General features: G+C 57.0%; 1 protein-coding gene across 7 annotated transcripts in view; it reads right to left on the bottom strand.

The window, feature by feature from the left end:
- Positions 1-4,835, bottom strand: part of PDE10A (phosphodiesterase 10A) — a 216,532-nt gene that overhangs the window by 111,634 nt on the left and 100,063 nt on the right. The gene's annotated exons all lie outside the window — the stretch shown is intronic.

The following is a 4,835-nucleotide window of genomic DNA, read 5'->3' as shown; positions in this document are numbered from 1 at the left end:
TCCCCACCTGAGTCCCGAGTCCTTCCAGGGCTCAGGGTCCAGGGCAACTGGGCCTCAGCCTCAGTCCCAGAGAATCTTCTCTTGGCCCCACCACCCACCCTCCCAGGCCCCGGCTTTTCTGATGGCGGCCCGTGGACATGCCCACACGGGCCTGCTGAGGCTCCCCCAGGCTGCTCCCGCCAAGCCCACGCGCCTCACACTCAGATGGGCCCTCTGGGAACCTCGGCTGGGCCCCTCAGAGCCTGGGCTCTCCGCCCTCCTCTGCCCACGGAGGCCCAGAGCGATCGGTGCGTGGCCTTCCCTTTCTACTGCCTTGAAGACGAGCACCACGCTGTCAATTGTTTGATTTCATCGGTGAGTTTCCAACACAAATACCTGAGCACCTTCCATCCGTGTGCCAGCCGCCTGCAGTCCCAGGGCCCTACCACAGCCGCCTCCTGCACGGGGAGGGCACGGGCAGGCAGCAGTGAGCCGGAAGCTTCCAGAGCGGCCAGCACTCACTCAGACCGGACAGTGGCCTCTGCCGCGCCTCGGGGAGCCCGCCCGCCCCGCACTGCGCCCTCCCTTAGCCAGGGAGATGGGCCCCAAGGAAATGAAAACGCTCTGAATTACACCTGCGAGAGTTTTCCTTTCCAGGGAGAAAGCCCTTCGTGGAAGGTACATTTTCCGTCCAGGTCGCACCTCATGAGCTGTTCTTAAACAAACAATTAACGCGCTATTAATTGGCGGGAGGTTCGCCGCACCGTGTTCCACCTGCCGCACTGTAAACACAGCCTTCACCTTTGCTGAGTCACCCAGCGCGATGCGTCGCTTCCTTGTGATGAGAACGTTTAAGACCCGGTCTCTTAGCAACTTTCAAGTACGCGACCCAGGGCTGTGACCTGCAGCCGCCACGCTGCCCGTTCCCCGGCCCGGGACGGGCTGGTTTATGGCACTGCGCGCGTATTCTTTCCTGGTGGGAAGGGAAAGCTGTGTGTGTGACATCATCTAAGGAGACAAAGCAGGTTGAGATGAAGGACGACACCTCCTTGTCCTGTTGCACTCTCATCCAAATATTACAGACTTCCTTTGTTCGCTAATGTTTTGTTTTTCTTTTTAATTAAAAGAGAAATGTCGTGCCCGGCCAGCATGGCTCAGTGGCTGAGCATCGACCTATGAACCAGGAAGTCACAGTTGGACTCCTGGTCAGGGCTCATACGGGCTCGATCCCCAGTCGTGCAGGAGGCAGCCGATCAATGATTCTCTCTCATCATGGATGTTTCTCTCTCTTCCTCCCTCCCTCTTCCTCTCTGAAATTAAAAAAAAAAAATGTATTTAAAAAAAGAGAGAACCGTCGTGAAATTTAAATTAACGGCCCTAAACCATTCCACCCAGTTCATAAAACTGGGATGGCAGTCCTTTCCGATGACTCTAGTCACCGGCATCTCCATGACACCTGGTCTGCCCAGACCCGCCCTGGCCTGGCTCTGCTGTGCCCGGGCAGGTGGCCGCCTCTGTCGTCCAGGTCCTCCGTGGAGATCAGTCTCATGACTTCCGTCTCCTCAAACAGTTCGCACTGAACACCTCATAACTACCTGCTGGCGACTGTCGGGGGCTTGCACCTGCCTCTGCTGCCGCGCGGCTGGCCTGGCCCCCTCGCGGCCCTGGCATCCGGTGGCCTCAGTCGCACCGGGTGACCTCAGTCTCAGGCCCATAACGACCTGTGGGATATGAAGCCCAGGGGAGCGTCTATGCATTCATCGCACTGGCTCTTCAAACAGATCCTGTTCGTCTCAGTTTGTTCACGGGTTGGCCACACGGTGTCTTACGCCTCAAGAAGCAGAGCAAGAGTGACGCGCACAGAGCATCTTTCCAACCCACCATTCCTGGAAACACGCGCACTGTTGTGCTGAGGACTTGAGAAATAGCCAGTACCCTGCGGCCTGCGTCTTCAGTCTGTCCCCGGCTCTCTGTGCCCCCTGGCCGCCCGCCCTCCTTTCTCTACAGCCCTGCCTCACTCAGCGGCCGGCTGGGACTCCACACCCATCAGGGAGGTGGGCATGGGGAGAGGGAGAGCCGGGTTCAGGGTCCTAGGGGCGCACGTGTGCGCGCACACACACATACACACATACACACATGCACACGCACGCACACATACACGCATACACACACACATACACACACCCCTGCAAAGTTGGCTGCTCGGTCCCCCAGGGGCCTGGTGCTGTCCCTGTGCAGACATTTTCTATTCCAACCAGCAACTTTCTGGAAAGTTCAGAGGTCAGCATTCCAGGCAGACTGTGGAATGAGATGAAGCCAGGAATGGCCCGATGGGGAGGGAAGGGAACCACTGACCTGGGAGCGCCGGGCATCAGCGCTGAGCCCGCTCCCAGGGGGCTCTCCCACTGGTCAGCCGGTTGGTTCCTCGGGATGGAGGCCTGGCCAGGGCAGCGCCTGGCACGGCGGTAGCTTTAAGGAGTTTGTTCTGTGCGTGACCGAGTGAAGCAGTGAGTCGGTGAGAACCCGATGTGGGACCGTGGGGCCGGGATGTAACTGGGGTACCAGAGCTGCTACACGAGGCGCTTTCTGGTGGCGATTAAGGTGAGACAGGCATTCCTTCAACACAGTGGCTCCCGACATGCTTTTGGCCGTGCCCCACCTAAGCACCTCTAAGACCCTGATGCCCACCTGTGACATAGAATTCTTATTATTCAAAAAGTGAACTCCTGGTCACGCGGAGGGAGCCTAAAAGGCCTTTAACTTGGTCTAAACAAGTTTCCAAAGGACATGGCATCCATGAAAGAGAAAAATAAAAGGACAGCTGAAGCACTGAGGAAGAAATCACTAAGAAATCGTTAAAACAGTAATAATAATAATATGAGGTGATATGAAAAAATAGCAAATAAAGTTTCAAAACATATAACAGAGAACTGAAATGCCTAAGGATGTCATAATATATGTTTATAGACTGTATATGAGGCACTAGAACCATAAGAAATGCAAAAAAATTCACTGTTAATAACTCATTCTCGAATTGCCCCCCTTAAAAATCAAATCGCCCCCCTGTGGGACGTGTGCCCCCGCCGAGGGAACCACTGCTCTAACCGGTAACTGACCACAGCCCTTTACACACGTCCACTTGCTTGTCAGACCAAGAGGTCACCCTGAAAGGGAAGAGGGAATCAGCACAATTAAGCTACGTCTGTGCCCTGGCCGGTGTGGCTCAGTGGTCAGAGTGGTGGCCTGCTAACCAAGGGGTCAAAGGTTCGATTCCCAGTCAAGGGCATGTACCTCCGTTGCAGGTTGGATCCCTGGCCCCAGTGGGGGCTCGAGTGGGAGGCAACTAGTTGATGTGTCTCTCTCATCTCACATCGATGTTTCTCTCCCTCCCCCCTCCACTCTCTCTAGGAATCAATGGAAAAAAATATCCTCGGGTGAGGACTTAAAAATAATTACAGATACATCTGCATGCGTGTGGGCATCTTTACATTCTTATAGTATCCAGATTTTTTTCCAAAAAGTCTCATTTTAACTGCCAAGTACCTAAAAAGTCTGCCAACTTCAGACACTTCAGCAATTCAGACAAACGCGGTTGTCAGCAATGACAGGAACAAAGACCCCCAGGTGGAGGGTGCAGCGTCCCAGCAGAAACTGGCCCTGTCCTTTCAGCGTCAGTCTGGCCACTGCCCACCTCCCCGAGGTGGTCTAATAACAGACTGACCTTAAAAGTACCTTCGTACGCACGGCCTCAGCCACGACCTGAAGACTCTGTGGTCTGTTCCGTGCACACACCGGGCTCCCCTCCCCCCGCTGACCGGGTCAGGGAACAGAGCAACAAGCACAACAGCTCTTGAATGTACCATCGCCGGGCTTCTCCCTGTGGGGACTTGGCAGAGGGGACCCCAGGGCCCCTGTCCCCTCCAGATCCCCTGTCCTTCAAAGGGGAAGCCTGCTGGGGTTCCCCTGGGACCACTTCACCCCACTGACCTGCTCACCTTCTCTCTGCCCCACAACACCCCTCACCACATGCCCAGCCACACACACACACACACACACACACACACGGCAGCAGGAACAACAACCTGCAAACAAAACCTCATCATTTTAGGAAACGGGTCCCATCAGATGCCCACACCGCTGTCTCCTCAGCACCCGCCTCTCCCAAGAGCCAAGCTGTCACAGGGCAGAGGTGGCAGCCTTCAGCCAGCCCACGCCGACAGCTGTAAAAAGTAGATGTTGATTTTTTAAGGAAGGAATTGACAAGAGGAGGAGGAAGGCCAGCCCTGTGCATGTCAGGTTCAGCTGACAGCTCCAGCTCTCCACCTCCCATCACAGCCAGCGGGGCTGTCTCAGCAGGTGCCAATGTCCACGCCTAAGGCATCCCAGGCAGCAGGCCAGCCCTGGTGCCCACACCCCATCCCTCCTCACCTGCCACCTCTCTGAAGGCATGGACCCTGCAGGTGGGGCGGGGGCTGCTGCACCCATCCGGCCAGGGCAGGCACAGGATGGGGGCTCAGCTCCAACACCAGGGCCCATGCCCAACAGGTCACGTCCAGCAGCCAGTAGGAGCAGAGACCAGAGTGGCCAAGGGGTGTGTGAGAGACCACCGACCACCAGGCCACGCTGTCCCTGCCATCTCCACCCCATCCCTAGCCTGGGAGACAGGTTCGCTGAGAGGGGAGTGGTCAGCCAGGTCCCCACTGGGCCAGGCTTGCACGCCCCGCGGCTGCACCCCAAAGGCACCCGGACAAGTTTCAGCCCCGAGGAGGGGCTGGACCCCGGGTGCCGGGGAGCCTGGACCCTGAGCAGGAAGCCGAACCAGCAGCCCAGCCGGGAGAGTCTGCCCGGAGTGGAGC

The sequence above is a fragment of the Myotis brandtii genome, unplaced genomic scaffold, assembly GCF_000412655.1.
Source record: "Myotis brandtii unplaced genomic scaffold, ASM41265v1 scaffold1077, whole genome shotgun sequence".
NCBI classification, from domain to species: domain Eukaryota; kingdom Metazoa; phylum Chordata; class Mammalia; order Chiroptera; family Vespertilionidae; genus Myotis; species Myotis brandtii.
The sequence above is the reverse complement of the archived record's forward strand: the minus strand, read 5'-3'. Positions and strand labels throughout refer to the sequence as shown.